The 21,303-nt window shown below is 36.8% G+C and overlaps 1 long non-coding RNA gene across 7 annotated transcripts in view; it reads right to left on the bottom strand.

The window, feature by feature from the left end:
• The window catches only part of LOC106017591 (uncharacterized), a 125,038-nt gene that overhangs the window by 64,258 nt on the left and 39,477 nt on the right, over positions 1–21,303 (bottom strand). Inside the window, exon 2 of one of the 7 annotated variants that reach the window (XR_011810159.1) lies at positions 2,148–2,224. The exons of the other annotated variants lie outside the window; for them this stretch is intronic. This is a non-coding gene — a long non-coding RNA (uncharacterized lncRNA). The remainder of the gene's footprint in view (positions 1–2,147; positions 2,225–21,303) is intronic. 7 annotated transcript variants of the gene reach the window in all.

Below are 21,303 nucleotides of genomic sequence, written 5' to 3'. Positions count from 1 at the left end.
TAATTTATCTGCAAATCCACAAATGAGCATTCATCTACATATCCTACCTAGCTGTCTAAATAAAAATTTGAGGTAGACTTTCATGTTCTCTCTCTTCAGGTGCTTCAACTGGTCTTAGTCTAATTAAGGAAATAGTTTAGATTTTTGATTTAGACAGGAAGTTACTTGCCTCAGATTTAAGATTATTTTCCCTCATATCTACCATTTTGATTTAACTCTTGAAAGACCTTTGCTGCATTATATTCATTTTAAAATATTTTGCTACCCTAGATCTTCACAAAATTATCACATTTGAGAGTACCCACATTACTACCCCAGAGATTTTCCCAGGTTACAGAATGTAGATACTTCACTTGGGGTCTAGGAGAAAGAAAAAGTGCATATTTGGGGAAACAGGGTTGAATATTGGAAATCCCAAAATTTCTGAAAGTAGCAGGCCTACCTGCCTGCTGGAAGGTCACATCTTGCAGATGTGACAGCCATGAGCAGCCAGTTGGATACATCTATAAAAGCTTATGGGTTAATGGCTTTATTGTAGTCATGGATATGTTGTTCTCTTGGATGAAATTACCTTCTTTTACAGATAAGTTTTTCACCTACAGGATAGCTTCATACTTTTGAAATGTCTCAGTTTTGCTTCCAAGCACACATCATCTTGATTCTCATTTTGAAGCCAACTCTGCTCCATGGGGCTACATTCAAGTTGTAATAGATCAGCACTTGATCTTCACATCCCAGTTTTTAGTTTCTAATGACTCACATGCTACATTTTGTTAAACTAAAATTTTCTAGTAATGGAGATCTATCTTATTCTGTAAGATTCCAAAAGCATTTAGAAGATTCAAACAACCAAAAAAAAAAAAAATGCTAAGAACAGCATTGAAAGTAAGAGCAATCAATTTTGAGCTGAGCTCTGCACCAACTTCAAATGATAAGAAAAAGAACCCCCGGGCTCATAGGACAATGTCCATCAATTGCTAGATACCCCCACGTTTAATACATTTACTGCGGAGTTCCTTGTGATCAAGAAGCATTTTCAAAAGTTCAAGCCTGAAGTGTACAATATTGACTTGTGAAGCTGAAGGAAAGATAACTTCGAAGAGAAGGTTCAACAAGAGCAGATCTCAGGCAGAAATCCCCAGGACCGAGGGAATGAAAGTTTAATTCTCTTTGGGTTCCAGGTCTCAGATTGTTGAGTCAGGTCTTAAACTCATAAACGAAGGCCCAGATTGCCACGTAAATACAGGAGGAGCTTTTACTTATAGCATGTAGGTAGCTGACACAAACTTAAAAATATTTGAATGGGTTTTGTTTTGTTTTGTTTTTGCTTTGTTTCATATTACACATTTATCAACAGCCCAATTATCTGAAAACCAAGTTAGGCAGGGAGTGGGAAGAAAAACAACCAACAAAATAAACTTTTAGATAAAGCAAAAACGCAGCACAATAATTAGGAAAGTATTTAATTTGCAGGAGATACTTTGACATCAATAAAAAGAATAGTGACATCAGAAGTAGCAAGAACCTCATTAGTCAGGAGAAGTTTTGCCACAAACAGACAAAGCCTTCACAAGACAGTAGGGCTTCATGATGAAATAAAGAGTGGTCACAGGTCTTTCATCAATCAGGCTATTTGCTGTACCACATGGTCAAAAATTAGAAGCTTCTAAACTGACTCCTTATTAAGAGAAGGGTTTGGAGGCATACAGTGACATGTCTGGATGAGAGAGACATGAAGAAACCTTTGGGCTCCCCCCCCATATAACTCCCTTGTACAGGAGCATTTCAGTATTCTTCAGCTGATTTGTAGCAATACCCAATTTTTATACATTTGTATACAGACTCAGCCATGTAAAATCTACTTATGTTTGACTCTTGTGAGTAGCAAGGGAAAATGAAGAGAGAATTGTTGTGGTTCCTTTATTTTAACCACTAAAAATGCTTAGGTTCTGGTAAGCAGTAGGATACAGAGAAAGATTTAAAGAAATTTAAAAAAAAAATCTGTCTCAATTGATCAATTATTATTATTATGTTTTTAATCCATAGGGATGCAAAGAAAAGTACTAACTGCAGCTGCTGAAATTGCCTATGGTCTGTAACATGTTTATCACTATTAGGATAGACTGAGAACAAAGATACATACTCACATTTGCATGAAATACGGAGCTGAATGCTGAAACTGTCTGCATGAACAACACACAGACTCACACATTCTTCTGCAAAACTAAAACCAGAGCAAGAAAAAGAAGAAATGCGGCATTGTCTTACTACTAACACTACCCACAGAGAAGAAAAACAATATTCTTTGCTATGGTTCTACATGAACGATAAAACCATACTTCCACACACCATAATTTGGAGCACTCCCATTCTAGAGCAGTGGCAGGAGACATTATTTGCTCTGTGATTCTTCCTTGTGCCAAAGATGTGGTTTTGTCCCTCAGAAGCTCGCCCCATTTCTCATGCTGCAGTGACAAGCACTGGAAAATAGACATTTTAGGAAGTGAACTCCCTGAACTAGAATGCTAGCATTAGTCCCAGAAGATCAGAGTTTCCCTAGATCCCATGTATTCCCCTCTACAAATGTTTTCACTGAGGAAACAGCTGAGCACCTTCATTCTGCTTTCTGTCATCTACCCCAAGAAGTAGGGGGTCACTCTTCTTCCAAACCAATTATGACCTTCAAGACAACAATAACTGCTTCAAACAGTGGAGGCCAACTCAGACCTGTCTGGGGCTAGAAACTCTCCCTCTCTCCATCTTTGACTACAGCACCTTGCAGTCTGAATACAAAAGCTAATAAACCAAAATCCAATTGTGTTCCAGAATAAAGTCACAATGAAGGCTTTTCTATCAGCCTGTAATGACAGAGAGAAACCAAAACAGGTACACCAATTATTGAATAGATTTTAAAAAATAAAAGCATACAAGAAAATAAGAAATTGTACTCATAATTGACTCAAGAATTTCCAATAGCCTTTCCATTTCCTCTAATATAAAATAAATGTTTTAACTCACTCCTTCTGTGAGTTGTAGCATACTTAAAATATAACACAATTACTCTAAAATTTTTATGTTTAAAATGGATGCTTCTGTTCAACTGAAAGTTCTCCTATATTTAAATCTAATATTATGCATGAGAAGTGCATTGGGAATATATTACAACAAATTCATGAGTCTCTATATTAGCTTATTTGTTTTCATGTCAACACCATGCGCAGCAGTGGAATTACAATTCTAAAATCACTCAGAATGAAAGAAATAACAGCTATTAATACTACTGCCCTCAAGGTATATGGAAATTCTTTTTATGATTCTTACATAATCAACTTAGTCTGATAGGATGGAAATGTATAAATGCCAAATCCAATGTATAAACTAAATTGTGCCCTCAAGTAGCTGAAAGTTACTATAGTCAGTAACTGAAAGACACGCTTAAGTTTTGGAACATGACCGAGCTGAGCCCACATGTTTCTGTTTTTAACTTTGAAGATATTTGATGGAATCACGTGTTAAGTTTCTGGTTAAATTCTGTTGTGAAAGAGTACTGATTTTTCTCTGAGATTTACCAAATGTTAAGGCAGCAAGGAGATAAACAAAGGCTGTCTCTATTTATCTCAAGCCAAGGCCACCCTCCAGTCCCCTTTGTGTTGAGACAGTCAGCTTTCTTCACAACAGCAGTAGGCAACCACACGCTACATTATTCCCTAAGCTTCACGGGCATATCATCCCTGCAGATCTCTGGTGAGCCTTCTTCCATTGTAGGGGTCTACTAGTTAATTACACAAGCCAAGTCCCCAATACCTAACTTGCAATGCTATGCTCGACAGTCCTTCCAAATTAGACTGCAGATTTTAGATGCATAGCAATGTATTACAGAACACTACCAGAATGCTCACCACCTGTACAGAATACAAATCTGTAAAGAACAAGACAGTGCTTTTAATCTACGTGTCATGCTTAATCAAAAGTGACCATAAACACCAGTTTTTATTTGCCTACAGTACACCAACATCAGTAATTGCTGTGTCTGTATATATTTAAAACAAACCTACAGTCCTCTCTAAAATTGTGTTTTGACATCTCACTTGTCTCAAATAGCTGTCAGTAGAGCTCTTAAAGGTCTGTAGTGCCTCACTGCAGACTTTGACACCTACTTGTCTAGATGTGAAGACGGCTATTTAATGAAACCAAGTTATTACATACATTGTCATTTTTGTGTTGCTGTTAGACAAAACTGTGGCACTTTCTAAAGAACCGGATGATCACCCCTTTGACCTGTTGCAGTAATGAAATGCAGTAGAGTTTCTAAGTCTTTCCACAGTGATTATTCAAAGAGAAAAATCAAGGATTGTTTAGCATGTCAGATCTCCAAATTGCATATAACTTTAAAAAACTTGACCAAAAAATAATCTTCTTTATATATTCTCTTAATTATTAGCCTTTGTCAGATGATAATTGTGGAGTACTCGGCGGAAACGGAAATTACCATCTCCTTCCCTGTATAAAATGTGTTTTTCTTGTTGTTGTTACATAGGTCAAGAAAATAAATTAAGCTATACGGTACAAAAATATTTTGCTAGCACAAAGGAGAGTGGTGCTAACATCTCTGAAGGTCACACTTCCCTGCCACTTGCAGTCACATTGAAAAAGATATCCCAGATGACTTTCTCCTTTTAAAAACTTCACATATACAGTATAATATACAGTATTAAGTATGTAATATACAGTATAGTATAATACAACATTGATTTCTCTTAATCAGTTATTCATGCAGATAGGATTACGTATGGGCAAGATATACAGAAAGGGGATTTAAAAAGGCTTAAATGAATTTGAAAAAGTGTTTCAGCTGAAATCTTTCACCCTTTTCTCACGTTACCATCTCTACTCTCAAAATTTTGTCCTACTGTAAACATCTGCAACATTGCAATAGTTTTATGAACACTATCACGTTGCATAAAAATCCTCGGAGTAAGGATCCTTGCATATGTATCAGTAGTTTTTATATTATGCTATATAGCTGTAGTAACATCTAGAAGCACCAGTCATGGTCATAGTGCTCTTGCACATAAAGTCCCTGGCACTCTTTGCCCAAGCTATAAGAGTCACACCTGTGAAGAACTTAGAATGGCAATCAAAACAGAGAAGTTGCATGGGGGGAAGTGTTGGAAATGTTATTATTGCCATTTAGACATGTGTAACAAAGACTAGGGGTAAGAAGACAATGAAGCTAGGCACATTCAAGTAGGGTTAACACAACACGAGGTATTTTAGCCCCAAGTTTGTCCTTAGGTGCCTCAGCTGAGGTCACTTCCAAACTTTTGGCTAAGTCAAAAAGAAGACCCAGCTTGTCCACATCCCAACTGTACCTTGACCCTCATTCCCCTTTGTGACCACTTGTTTTGTTTTATGTCTAATACTTACAATGCTTACACTCTCTTAGGCAGACTGTTTTTCATATCTTCTGATTTCTAAGGTTTGTTACTGCCTGTGGTGCAGTTCTCTTTCCATGTTATGCCACAGCACCCAGAAGGTGCCATTAATACTACAACCAATATGACTACAAATTGCCTTCCAGTTCCAGGGGACCATATGAAGAGGCAGAGCTAATGCATATGCTCATTTGAAAATATTTGCAAACATGGAAGCTTCCTCGGAAGGCTTTGTAGGACAACCTCAGTTAGCAATTGTCTTCTTCATAGATCTGTCAGTCATTTTAAGGAAAAAATCAAATTTGCCAATTTTAGGCATATGCTAAAAGCATGCTTAAAAAGCAATTGTTAGTCTTCTGGCTCACGCAGAAATAACACTAATGCGATTTCTTCCAAAATAGAAGTTCAGTAAATAGAGATATGCTACTGAAAAAAACTGACTCAGCAGTAGTCCTGCCAAAGGAATAAAGGTAGAAAAACAAACAAACAAAAAAAAAAAAACACACAACCAACCAACCCTGGAGGACATAAAGACTTTTTACTAACAAACATGAATTTAAGTGATAAAGCCAATAAGATTTAATGTAGGAATTCGAAACAGATTAAGCATGTTTCACTTCATGTCTACATGAAATTCTGCTGAGACTCATTCATTCATTTGCCCAAAGCCATGACTATAACAGTATCTAGTCACTAGTGGAACAGGTTTAAATTTATTAGGGTTGTCAGGGACTACAGTCTTCCTTTAGAAAGTGAGCATCATGACATAGGGTCACACAATCTCATTATGTCAGATCGATGAAGTGTTTTTTCACCCCACATCACATATTCATATTGTGACTGTATGCATTCCTATAGACCTCATCCATTCAGTTGGTCCCTGTACTACTAATCCCTTGAGAGAATTTTTCTTCTTCTTGAGTATATTTGAAGAGAAAGCAAGAACATTTATAAATGAATGTCAAAACCTTCTGGATTGGAAGCACATTTACAAAATATTCCATTCAGACATTGGTAAATAATTGGAAGTTAAGTGATTTTTCTATTTCTTTGCAACTCAGCCACGCCAAGGTCAGCTCTCCAGAGACAGCAGAAAGCTGCTGATAAGGACCAGCTGACAAGGTTGCTTTCAAGCTATATCTGTGCCTTTCATCACAGAAGATATTGTGAAGAACTAGCCTAGAAATATATACATGCATTTTCAGTTGTTGTCAAAATCATCACCAAGTCCACAGGCAAAAATTCAAAATGCATTCAAAAATAGATAAGCGTACATTACAGGTGATAAAGTAGTAGCAAATTTTGGAATTAGAAGTTGATATCAGGAATTAATGTTAGGAAAAAACAAAAAGTAATCTGGCAATCATGCTCAATGCTGTCTGCTGAAGAAAAAGTACACTCTGCTTCTAAAAACCTTTAAAGAAAATTAATTCCTATTTACTGAGATTAATAGAGTTTAAAAAGTTGTCATTACTACATGTTCCAGTGCTAAATATAGGCTCAGTTGACCTCAAGTTCAGCAATCATCCTTATATTTGAAAGCTCTTGGGCAGTTGTTTTTTTGTTGTTTTTTTTTTGTTTGTTTGTTTGTTTTCCAATTCAGTTTATATATGTGTCAACAAAATAATTGTACTGAGTACAGACTATTAGGATGTTACATTACAGTAATCATTTGCAACTCTTGATCTTATTTGCATTTGTACAAACTTACAACTGTAAGGAACAAGCAAGTCCCAAAAGAGATTTTATGTGAAAACAGATTTTGGTTATACTAATTTTAGCTCTTTGCGTCTTATAGTTTATCTAATGCCAACAGGCTATCTTCATATTTCAGTTACAAACATATAAATTCATAACCTGTCATGAAAACAGATCCATATGTGTATTAATATGGTAAGCACATATCTTACTATGCATATATTAATATAACATTATATATTTAAAGTATTTAAGCAGAATCACACCACTTGTTCCAATGTGGTTGGTCAAAGATAGGCCTGCTTGATCCTATTCACCTAAAAATTAAAATTAACATTAACATAAAAATTAACTGATTTTGAATACTCTTCTTTCAATTTCATCTTTATAAATATCTCCTGACAGGTAAAAATCAGCCTGGATGAAACCACATCCCATGCAAACATTCATCCAAGATAAAAATAGAAGCGATGCCAAAACTTTCTGATATTCCCAAATTTCTTTCACGGGGATTTGGATTTACCAGTCATGCAATCAGAGTTCCCAGATGCCAGTAATAGAACAGTACCACAAAATTGCTTTCTCCATGCTGTCCTGCATGGTATTGGTCTAGCCATCCTCTTCCTCTACATTCACATCTCAGCCTCTACCCTGGCTTGGGCAGTGTTCACTCAATGTCTCCCTCTCCTCCCTTGGAGGGTCTGAGATGAAGAGGAGCAGGAGGCAAGTCACATTTCTCCATCGGTATGATCTCCTCCATGTCTGTCTCAGGCACATGCGTGCCCACAAAGGGAAGGATCAGGGCATCTACATAGCAGGGGGAAGAGGCTGAGATGCAGCAGAAGCCCTGAAGATGTCACTGGGAACCTGCCCTGTCTTCCACTGCAATCTCCATCTTGAGGTTCCCCAGAAGGAAGATCCAGCTTCCAGCAACAGGGGATGAGTTAAGTGAGAGAAGAAAACTTAACCTCCTGGTAAAACCCATGGTATCCCAATAGACTCCTCATCCAGGAATGTATAATGGTACCATGACACCCAGTGGGGATTATTAGTATAAAACCAGATTCAAGAAGTTTTGATTTATTTCATGCATCTTCTTACACTCCCTATTCCGGAAGTCAAACCACTAGAAGACATTGAAAGAATTATTCATATGCTGTTACTATTTCAGTTGAAATCAGGAATTTCAGAATTTTCTAATTCACAGCAACAGTTTGACAGCTGCATTGGATAGTTCTGTGTTTTCTTAGTCAAAATTGAAGCAAAATGTCATAAATCTTGTTTGAAAATTAGAATTAAGCCTAAACAATAATAAATATATTTCATTTTCAGTCTAAATGTTTTGTGACTGTTTCTACTTATTATATAATTTATGAAAATAATAAAAAAAATGCAAAAAGACAAAAGGCACTGAAAATTAAAAATGAGAACAAAGTATTTTCACTTCTTTCTGTAGTACAATTTATCAATGTCACTCCCAGAGAGTGCTCAGTTAAATAAATTGGCTCTCCCAAATACAGAAGGGAAAAATGATTATAAAAAACTTGCAATCTGTGATAGCAGCACAAATTGCTTTTTAAAACAATGGTAATAACATGAAAACAATTTTTTCTTATATTCTCCACTAGAATTTGGCGATACTTCACTGACATTGGGTATGACTTAGATGGGCACTACTTCAGCAAAACCCTTCTATATATTTTTTCACATGCTTAGAGACTTTATTGAACACAGTTTCAGTCACTTTAAAAATGAAGTCTTACAATGAAATTCACCTAAGGAGTAAAGTTCAGTATCACATGCCTGTATTTTGGTTTGATTTTCCTTCTGGATACACTTCACCGGCAAGACATTATCCAATCAGAATGTCAAATCTTATGCTAACAGCTCATCTTCCAACTTCAAGATGTTTAGAGAACAATAACTCAATCTAAAATCTCTAAACATTTTTGAAATTATGTGGCTTACAGTTAACTCTTAAAAGACTTAGCAATTCTTAAGCCAAATGTCAAATTTAATACTGATTTTGGTTTAGAAAAATATGCAAACAGATCAGCGTAGCTTGATATAGACTCTTTTTTAGGTACACATAGGGTCAGTGCCATCCTAATTAAAAATGAAATAGAAACAATATGTTTCATGACATAGACATGTTTTTCTGCCCAATTAAGGATCCTCTTTCTTCACCTACTGAACCATGAAACGTTTTATAACTCAACATAGAAAGGAAAAAACAATTTTATTCCTTTTATTACATTTAAAATGAGCTTTTAAACTTAGAACCACAGTCATATTAATGAGTATCTTGGAGCTCAAATATTGTTCAAGCATTGATATTCATTAATTTATCACAATTACATGTAGTATTTTCATAGCTGTTCTTATATAGCTTCATTTTACAAACTACTCAAAGTTTATTCACCTGTATATACTGTCTACTTGTTTAGAAGCACAATGTACTGCAGTAAATATCATTCATTAACCTCATCCTCGTAGCTGCTCTTTGGTTTTCACAAATTAACCCCAGTGCCAGGATATAGACTGAATGTTCCCTCCTCATAAAAATGTAAAAATTAGATCTTTTTTTTTCTTTTCTGTAAGCAAGTATCGAACCCTGCATGATACTAGATAAACAGAAATTTTCTGTAAATAACACAAGAATATCAGTTGGTGTAGCTCAGTCTAATACAATTGAAATCAGGGTATTTAAACCTCTTTGGAGAGAGAAAGATCTACATTGACAGTGTCTCTTGCTTTATAAATAAACTAGAATAGCACCAAGCATGTGATGGAATACCAACTTACACTTGCCTTTTCTCAGCACTTTACACACAGTAATTATTTCCCTACAATGGTTCATCACCTTCATTGTAAAAGCAACAGCCTTCACTTTGAGCCCCCACCCTGTGTATTCATGAAAAAGGATGTGTACCATGAACACCACTGAGCTCTCCAATTAATCATCAGACTCAGCACTTTTATAATAGCTTTCATCTCCATGGTGCCTTATAAACATGCAGTAAACACAAGAATTTAGCTAGATGAGCAATAATTATTATCCTCCATTTACAGCTCAGCATTCTACCAGGGAGAGCTCTACATGGGACAGTGCTTCCTCAGCGCACTTCCCGCAGTAATTAACCCTCATATTGCTGCAGTCTATATCTATTAATCTCCACAGAAAGTATCCCAGGTAAATGGAGGTGCTCTACAGTTTCCTGAAGCTGTATTTTTAGTATTGTTTTTGACATTCCCCCTCCCTCAGCAACCACTCTTAAGCAAATGGCTCTTCAGCTATTAATACCAGTTCCCAATATGCCTTATTGCTATAGGCTAGAAATAGTCTTCTCTTATCAAACTAATTTTTTTATTATTTTTTTTTTTTATTTTTTTATGATGACACGCTGCACCTGACATGGTGTTGCCAAGTACTAGTCCTTATCTTCTCTCAACCAGAAATGTTTTATGGAAAGCAGGAAGACCTTAATAAATCTTTGTTAAAATTATTAACCAAAGAAAAAATCCTTGTACTATGATAGATGTGGTGCTTCAAAAAAAAAAAAAAAAAAAAAAAAGGGGAAAAAGAGTTCATTGGCCAAAACTGCACGGAACTTCCAAGGTGTCTTCTTGGTCTCACCATCAAACACAGCTTTTGATTGACAAATAGAGTTTGAGAATACATTGCTTTGTTTCAACAGAATTTTCCTACTGGAAATTGTCAATACTGATGTTATTTTTTTAATTTTCAAATTTGAAGGTGCAAAACAACTGCTTGACATTTGTCAAAATGCACATAGTTTCACAGACTTTCTGGATTTCCTCTACACAGACAGGTCTGCTCCCTTTTCTACCGTCTTTATCCTGCCCTCAGGAGAGAGGAAACAGAAAATTGAGTTGTGGGTTTCCACCAACTTTTACACACTTTTGAAAAACATTTATTCTCCTTATTCCAAAAGAAGAAATATTTTTCACTTATATTTTTGAGTTGCCACAAGAGCTGCCCACCTTCCCCTGCCCACACACTGCAGGTGCACAGATTTGCAAACCAGACATATGGTGTATGTTTGATTTTTTGCTTAATTACCTTACAGTAATTAATTAAAATCTATCAAAAATTGCTGACTTGCATTTCTCATGGTTAAGTGAGGTCAAAACATTAGAAATTAGGGGAGTGATTTCTTCCCCAGACCAGCTGCCTTGCTGAACGTGTAAAGTTCTACAGCCTTTGAACATCAATCACTACTCCTCAAGGTTTTAAGAGAAAACCTGTGAAGATTGGCTAGTATGCAGCCCATTATTTTTATGCCTGACATTTAGCATGGAGAAGTCTCAAGAAAGATGTTCAATGTGAATTTAATGAAATATAAAGTCTATCAACTTCGAGCTCTAGGAATCAGTATGATTCAGAGACTTCTTTCCAAGACCTAATGCTTCGCCTGTTTCCCTCCTGCTCCTATGCACTCCTAACATCCTCCTAGTCCTGACCAGCAGTACATTCCTGTTCACTCCATGTAGTATAGGGGTAGGAAAAGAAGGGATTTATGAGGGAGAGCAAAGCTCTGTGCATTGCTCCATCTGTCCTTTCTTATTGTCGCAGTCTTTCAGGAAGAGATTCACAGTCAAAGAGCTGCTCGCCCACCTCAAGCTTTCATACACTGATAAGACAAGTTCTGGTGTGTAAACCAACATGAAATTTCTGTCCTGTTTGCATCCAGTCACTGCACTACTAACACTGAATTCATTACTAGGCATTATAAGGCAGTGATATGTTCAAAATATGAAAAAAACTCTGAAAAATGCAATTGTATCATGACTTTCTTCCTCACTTGACAGTAGGCTATTCCTATGCTTTGCAAAATAAAATCCTACCCAATGCATAGCTTCTCCTCATTGCTTTTAAAAACCTCAACTTTCCTCCCAACTTCAGAACAAAATTCTTACAATCAGTCACAAAACGCAATGAGAAAGCGGTCAAATATTGGAAATAACTAAACCTTTTGGTGAAGGAAACATTTGTGACAAAAGATGAGAGTTCTCCTAAGCACACACACTAGATTAAAAGTGACAGCAGCCAGTAAACATGAAATGGAGAAATACAAAAATTGATAGCTCTCCGGAAACTTTAAAGGGCAGAAGAGTAAAGAGGACAAAAGCAATAATATTTTAAAGAAGAGATGTCTCATAGAAAGCAATAATCAATCATATTTCATAGTTAGGGATCTGGGAAAATGATACCAGCTGCTACTGTGTGAAATAGAAAGTGAAGGATGGCAAAAAGCACACAAGAAGTGTACCATGTGGAAATATGTGAAATCTAGACATTATTTCTAAAAGGTAAAGCGTGGCTAGTGAGATGAAGACAGTAGCTGAAATAAAGCCTGTTACAGACAAAAAGTATTTTACTTTGGTGTCTTAAATCACATGTATTGTTCTGTCCATCATAGCCTCCTGCACCTGAGGAGGAATAACCCCATGCACCAACACAGACTGGGGACTGACTGCCTGGAAAGCAGCTCTGCAAAGGACCCAGAGGACAACTTGAACATGAGCCAGCAACGTGCCCTTGCGGCAAATAACAGCAGCTTGGGCTGCATTAGGCAGAATGTAGCCAGCAGGTCACAGGAGGTGATCTTCAGCCCAGGACTGGTGAGACATCTGGAGTGCTGGGTGAGGTTCTGAGCTCCCCAGTAGAAGAGACATGTATGTACTTGAGCAAGTCCAGCAAAGGGCCACAGTGGCTGTTAAGGAATTAGGGAATCAGATATGTGGAGAGGCTGAGAGAGCTGGACTGCATAGCCTGGAGAAGATGTGGCTCAAGGTATTTTTTGTTGTTTTTTGTTTGTTCGTTTAAATCTGTTGGAAGATAAACCCCCACGCACAGTGGTTGCAGAGCCTCCATCCATGGACATAACCAAAGCCTGACTGTACACGGTCCTGCACAACTTGCTTTAGCTGACCCTGCTGCTCACAGATGATCCACAGGTGTCTTCCAGCCTCAAGCACTCTGATTCCATGACTTTGCTGTCCAGCATCACCAGCTAGAGAAGCTCTTAAGCAGTTGTTAAGTGTGAATGTTCATTTAACACAAGTAGCACATTTGAAACCTGATAGGGGACTAAATCGAAGCATAGAAATTAAACTGAAATATTTCTTTTGACTTTACAAGGAATAAATAGTATGCAACTCTACAAGAGCAATGAGACTGCACACATATTGCATATTAAATATGCAAGGTATCATTATCAATGAGCATTTTCTTACTAATATATGCCACAAAATACAGCTGAGCAAACAAGGCTCTCTAGATAAGTTACTTAATTCTTTAATCATATTTGACAAAGCCTTAAAAACTTAAGAAAAATGTCTAAAGGGATTTAGCAGAACAGAGGAGTGATAAGGAACATTATAAACTGCAGCAGGACTTGTAGCATAGCAGCTTACATATGCAGTCATGTATTCCAGGATTTTAAGAGTAACACCCTGCACACCTAGATCAAGGAAGAAATAGAATATTTTAAGAATAGTTCACTGAGAATTACCTCTGAGGATCTGGTCCCCATTTAGTAGTCTCATTTAAAATGCTGAATTAGAAATAATGAAGCTAGTAGAAGCCTGATTCAGAAAGCTTTAGTCCACTCCAGTACAACTTGGCCTCCTGAGGGGCTACAGTCCTCTCTGGGGTGCAAGGACGGGACTGAAACTGGTAGTACTTATTGATATATGTATCTTAGAGCGGCCATAGGATCCAAAACTCTGTTGCAATGGTAAAACAAGAAGCAGAGATAACAGCCTCTCCTGATGAATTTCTAACCAATTCTACAGAAAATAAATGTGTTCTCTGGATACTGGAAAATCTTGAGTTTGTTAGTTCCCATGTATACTCAGAGTACGTAGCACAAGATAAACTTGGGATGCACATCTCTCCTAGGTTATATCAAGAATGTTGCAACGATAACTTACAGAACAACTGCATTTACAGAACTGATCAGAGTGCTGTCAGCTTACTTTCAGTTACTCAATTTTAAGATCTTAAAAGTTGGACCTTAAAATAATGAGGACCTGAAATCATTTTTTCAGATAGCAATATATAAAGAGATAAAGCAAGTAAAAGCATCTGGACTGTAAGAAAACTAAAGATACTGCAAACAATGAGAATATCCCATTCACTGAAGAGCAAGGGGCTTTTTGTACTATTGTTCTTATTACTGCTAGTTACAATATAAACCTTGTTTTCCTATTTGACTTGGTGGTAGAAATAATACAATACTAACCCATCAGGCAGTACCACTAACGGTATTCAATACTGGAATATTAAAGGCCTAACTTGGGGCATTGGTAGGTTAACTACTGCAATGAAATCTCTTATTTCTCTATTTATTGTCCTTTGTGTGTTGGCACCAAGGCAAACCTTGACAATGTACCCAATAGTGCATAATCAAATGAAGAAAGAAAACCTCGCATTAGCACATCGTAACTGAAAGACAATTGCTAATATTAAAAATTAAAACAGACAAGAAATATTATGACATGTGGTTCTGGTTTGTATACTGTTCCTTGGGGATGAAAAAAAATACTGTCGCAGTGGAAATGAAATTAAGGAATTTGAAAATAATCTCTATTCCATTTAAGCCTAAACTCAGACTGGCTACTGAGATTCTCAAAATCACAATCCCATCAGTTTGTTCTTAAATTTTATACCTCAGAATTCACTCGGACTGAACACAAGGGTGATCCCATTACCTGACTAAACTGTTTTCTTGACAGAACACAGGCTTTAGATAGTCAACTTTTCACTTCCATGACCATCAATTTATATACACAGCCCCTACTGTTATAAGGCCCTATTTCCTAATTCATAACAATAAATCCTCCTGTATTTCTGTCCAAAAACTCAAAAAATCTGCTTAGCAGGAGAAGAAAAATCGCATTCATGTCATTTGACAAAAGTAAACCTTATTTTCTAACCTTATTTAGAAGCCTGAATTTCTACACTACGTAACAGCTCAGTGTAATCACCGAACATCCATTGCACTAATCCAAATAATGAAAAGCTTTCTATGAACACCTTTCTACGAATGCCATGAGATCACCTGTACTCTGAAGCATGCTATCCAAAACATTCCATGATATTTAATCTGTAGTTTCATTAACTTAATATTTTTTCTTGTTTAAGCAGCTTTTCTATAAAAACAAAGTTCACATCCACTTCCTGAAACGTTTCTCATTTGTTTGAAATATCAGAACCTTAATGTCTTTTCCTGAATACTTATCTTTCCAGATGATCAGAGGTAGAGAACATGCTTTCATGTCTTAATTGATTTCCCATAAAATTCCTATTAGTTATGCTGAGCAGTAGATGCTTATAAGCTAATGGAATTGGGTAATGCAATTATAGAAACATTTTAAATAATCATCTACATCTGTCTATCACAGTGTTAAGCATTACTGTGGATTGCATCATCATAATACTGAAATTCAAAAATATTCATGGACAGTATTTCACTGGGAGTTGAATGGCTACAGGACAAACCCCCACAGCTATCAAGAGCACAGACCAATGCAACCTCACTTGTTCTGCAGCCACCCTGCCTGACAAGTACATTCTGAGAGGGAAGAGGTGCAATTGCCCCATGACACTTGAAAAAAAAAAATAAAGAAAAAAAATCTGGCAAAAAACACCCTATCCGATGGGACACAGATGCACAAAGAGGGGAAAAAGCACTATATGTCACAGGATAATGTCCTCCTTGTCTTTGTTTTCAACAGAAAGAATTATAGCTGTAAATTGACTGAAGGCATGAAATACATCACATTTTGACTGGTCTGCTTCATGTGAAAAATCAAGTTTTAATTCATTAAACTTTTTCTCATAGATAATAACCCATTCACATGTTCTTATGTTCATTCTTATATGCCAGATGTGGCTTCTGAACATCAGAGATTTCTCAAATTTGAAACATTTGGTTATGTTTAACAAAGTGCTTTCAAACCCCATTCATTTTTGTTTGTGGAAAATATCCTAATCATGTTATATGAAACAATTAGAAATTGCTCAGCATTCAGATTCATTTTCTTAGCTTCACTTATATGAATATTTTACCTTCTGCATGAAATACATGCAGACTCAGCTCCTGTGACTACAATAGGATTTATGCATGAATATGGTGAAAATTAATCCAACTCTTCTGAATATTATTAAAATCTTAGGTGTAAGTTGCTGACAGTCAGGAAGTCAAATATTTAAATATATGGTGATCAAAGATGGGCCTTTATAACACAGAAGTTCTAAATCTATTGAAAAAATGAACATTTAAAAGTAAAAAAAAAAAAAAAAAAGCAGTCTGCTGCTTCATCAGACCCATTTATTGAAGGCGTTTACCTGTTTAAGGAAACCAAACTGTATTTGTGAGATAATTAACTGTCAAGTAATATCTAAAGCAAAAATCATTACTTTCTATATTATTATTACACTCTAAGTACTGTGGCAGTGTTTTAACCAGGAAAGAGTTTGATCCAATGGCATATTAAATAGTTGTGTTTTTAAAAAAAAAAAATTGAATGTTATTTATTTATATATTTGAGTTGATTTGGCACTAAGGGTGTATGGTCACAACCATCACATCCATGTAGGCTATATCAGTAGTGGAGTTTTTCATAAATCTTTTTTTTTCCTGTCATCCAGGAGGAACAAGAGATAAAGTTCTGCTTTGAATCAAGCAATAATATCAACATTACTTACCCATTATTAACTTAAAAAATAACAACATCAACAACAAAAAACAGCATTATACTTCTTTCACCATGGCTATTATAGGAAAAGGAAAAAGGAAAGAAAAACAATGGATGTTCTAGATCTCCATCAAATCTCTCCACAATACAAATGACAAAGAAAAAGAAAAACCACACAACTTACACCAAAGGCTACCCACCCTAGCTCAAGTCAGCAATGTTTTTCCGTGTTCTAGTTTCGATGAACATTAGAATGAGAAACCAGAGAAAATCCCAGGTGCCTGCCTGTACTGCCTGAGCTTGTGTTGAACAGTGTTTCTCCCATCTTCTTCTTGGTCAGAAAATAAATACGTAAAAGACTTAGAATTACATATAAACCAGCACAATGCGCTTTCCATTTAAAATTATATATTTGCCCCATCTTTAATTTCTCTTCAGACAACATGTAAAGCTACTGAAAGGGTTGTGAGGCATTGGAACAGGCTGCCCAGGGAGGTGGTGGAGTCACCATCCCTGGAAGTCTTCAAAAGACGTTTAGATGTAGAGCTTAGGGATATGGTTTAGTGGGGACTGTTAGTGTTAGGTTAGAGGTTGGACTCGATGATCTTGAGGTCTCTTCCAACCTAGAAATTCTGTGATTCTGTGACACTGTGCCTTCCACACCATCTCTAGAACACATTGCTAGAATGAGGATCACTGGCAAGGAAACAAAGCCAATCTCATTGAATCTTCACAAAGAGTTATGAGAAAGGTTTCACTTTCAGTTCTTACAGGCATTCATCTCCCAGAAAGATGCATTTAACATTTGCCACAGGGTTTATAGAAAAAGACAGAAAATTTTACTTCTTCAATGATATGCATTGAACACTGACATTTCTCAAGGGAGCAAACAGCTTGGCTGAGGGTTGTAGCCAAGGACAAATTTCCCACATCCTTAGTGACTGAGAGATACTAACAATCAAGTCACTAGGGGACCTTTGCAACCCATCATGAAGAATCCCAAAGAAAATTAATATTCATAACATACTAAAATTCACCTGCAAGAAGCTTTATACTGATGGAAGGGGGACAGGGACTGACTGAGGTTAGGTCCATACTGACAGTGGTACTCAAGTGCACATTTGAAGCCATATGGCATCCAGATTGTCATCAAAATGCCCCTTTGCAAGCTGGGGTCACAAGCAAAACAAGTACAGGAAAGTCTGTACCAATCCTTATTAACATACTACCCATACACTAAAACTGGATTCTTAAAGCTGAATTTAATGATGCCAATCAGATTTGCTCCCTAATTGCCCACAGCAGTGGCAGCAGCGGACTGTAGAGCTCAATAGCCAAAACCTGCTTGTCATGCAGCTTAATCCCTCCTGCAACAAGTTATGCTTAATGCATTCCAGATGCATAAGACCAATTGTCAGCTAGTTTTCCTAAACGAAAAAAAGAATTTAACTTACTGAAGCACAACAAAATCCCTTCATCACACCCACTTGCTAAAGCCAATTGTGCCACATCTACAAAATGGCAGTATTTTGCTCTGATTATGCCTTAACTAATGATGACACATTTTCAGCAATAAGCTGTTATAAATGTTAAGCCCCCAAAAAAATGGTCTTATGTGCACGTGGGTTGTATTTTGTCTTTAATTCCAGTGAAATCAGAATTTTAAAAATAAGCGAATTTGTAATACAGCCCTCAATTATCATCCTTTTCTCTACTCACACAAGTGATCCCATTAAAGGCCGTGAAACCACTTACATGACTATACCACAGATCAAGCCTGGCATGCGTGGCAGCACTGTAGTGCACAATCATTATTAAAATTATATGCAAATACTACCAATAAAAGTGGTTGCTTTGTATCATGTCAGTCACACTGGAACTTATGAGCAGCAGCTGCAGTTAAGACTTAAAGAAACAAATCCTGCAGCCCTCTGCTGCAAGAGCTCACATACATACTGATTCCATATAGGAATCAGAGACAAAAGTAAACAGCATAGCTGATCCACAAGTGACATGATCCTGTCATGCTGAGTAGTCAGAGTAACACCTCAACCAGCAGTAGATCCATAAAAGAGGTGTTCCAAGTTTCTCGGGATTGATCTGCTTCTGAACTGTTCATAATAAAGCTCAGCATCTACAAAACATGGCACAATGTCACATATACACCAGGTATAATTAGGCTGCAGTTGATAGATTTATAGTAGTAAATGTGGCATGACCAAAGACTTGAGGCTACTAATCTATATAACAAAGCAACCTTTGGTTTGCAGAAACAGTCAATTTGCTTCATGTAGCCTTTCCAGAGACAGATCAGTTTAACATATCCACTTTCATTTATGACTTCACAAAATGTGTGTTTGTAAGGTTAGTCATATAAATTAGAAATTTAACATACTTATGCCTTTTAGCTATTTATGAAACCTGTTTGCATTTTAGTTGTTTCCTGAAAGTGAGCTTATTCCCAGGGCATGAATTTGTAATTGCTTTGTAAATTAATTTAAAAAAAAAAAAACTACTCTGAAAATGGGTGAGCTACTTAGCATTCAGACTTTGGAGTGAGTCAAGGGAATTCACTGTGTGGAACTTTACCAACCTCATAGTTAAATGGACAAGTTATCCTATCATATAGGGGAATACACATCCATTAGGAGGAATTCCAAAGGCCAGTAGGAGGAGTTTCCAAGAACCATGAGGTCTTTGTAACAGATCATGTTGGGAACAAACAAGACTTCTGAAGGAAGGAAAGCAGAACAATTCTGCACAACAGAACTGCAGAATCAACTGCTCTAGCCCCACAATGTTAATGCTCCAGCCCTTTGCCCCTCAAGCAGACACACAAGTGAGCCCCCAAAAACATGGAAAAATCTTAGAATGTCATGCCAAACTTCTAGGGTGGAAAACTGAACTCCCCCACACACTTAGGACATTAGGACAAAGCAGTCCACAATATTAGAGCTACTGCTCTAAAGCACTGTGGACAGCAGCAGGCATTCATCTCCCATTAATACATAGCTGAAGGCAAGTCCTAGAAAATTAAAGTAGGAATCAAACTTCAAAAATTAACTTTTTAAAAGAAAACAAATATTTGGTTTATTTAAGGATCAAGAGAATTTTCTCATCTTCCTAAGACTTTAAAACACAAAAGGTTTATAACCATACAAAGCCATCAAAATCTTCTTCTCCCCTAGTTTATATTTGCAAGTTTCTCTTGGATCCCTAGAAGACTGGAAAGATAAATGTTTTAAAATAGAAAACCTGTATGTCATATATTTATGTTGCATAAGTGCACGTTAACGGTACCACTGTGGCAATCTTTCCTCTGAACAGACTTTGTTTGTTCTTTCAGCCCGCAGAGAATTTCACTACCAGAGGTGTAATGGGAACACTGTAAGGCCAAAAGCAGTAGAAGTGCAGAGTCTGATCAGATCAGATGTGACTTCTATTTTTCAAAGGCTAAATGCAAGGAAAAACATGTAAAGTTTTGAGACTTTACATGAAAATACTCAGCTTCAAAGTTATACTCCAACCAAAGAAGTATTGCTGGAAAAACTTCACTATTGTCATGGATCACCATAAATTCATTCTTCTACTTTTAATTTGGTATAATTATTCAGAGGTTTAAACATTTACACTAATTTCTGAATGGCAGAGGCAGAGACAGGTTAGGTGTGGGGCTGAGGTTTTTGAAGGTGGAGAGAGGGATTGGTTTTTGGTGGTGGCAGTATTTTTACTTCATGTGTTAACAGAAGGTTTCTTCCTTTACCACTTCTGCATCCAACAAGTAATTCCACATTTATGGGACTGAGAAAAGATGAGACTCACCAGCAGCTGGGTCTACATGGCCTGTGCTGCACATCCCCTGTTGCCCACCGAGGTCAGTACCAGGAACTCTCCACTGAGCAACTGCTACAAAGTGAAAAGCTTGTGATTGCTGCTTTCAGTGCTCAGTTCCTGCATTGGTCCCACCACATGACTCTCTCTCATTTTCCTTAGATTTTGAAGCTTTTAAATTTTTGCTTTAGCTTCCAGTTGTTTGGTTGGTTTTTTTGTGGTGGTAGGTTTGGTTTTTCTTTTCTTTTTTTCTAATATGACACTATTTCTTAAACATTCAGTGAAGCTCCTTCAGCATTTTTCACTTTGATTAATCCCAGCTGCCAGCTCATTCTTTTTAACATAATCCATTCGGTTTGGGTAACTATTTTTTCTGGGATGTGAATACCTGGCTTTGTTCTGAAAGATGCATTTTTAAGTGAGTTTTCAATTACCATTGTGCTTTTCTGGTTTACAAAGTCATTGCTGCTGGCAGCCTCAAGAGATCTAGTGAAGAAAAGCAGTTAAACAGAAATGTGGGGCTTCTACACTCGATTATCTGACATTACTGGCTCCCACAAAACAGCATCTTTTATGCTGATCTTACATTTACTTGAAGTTGAATTATCTA

This window comes from Anas platyrhynchos, chromosome 6 (assembly GCF_047663525.1).
Source record: "Anas platyrhynchos isolate ZD024472 breed Pekin duck chromosome 6, IASCAAS_PekinDuck_T2T, whole genome shotgun sequence".
Lineage (NCBI taxonomy): Eukaryota > Metazoa > Chordata > Aves > Anseriformes > Anatidae > Anas > Anas platyrhynchos.
Note: the sequence above shows the minus strand (reverse complement) of the source record. Positions and strands in the feature narration are given on the sequence as shown.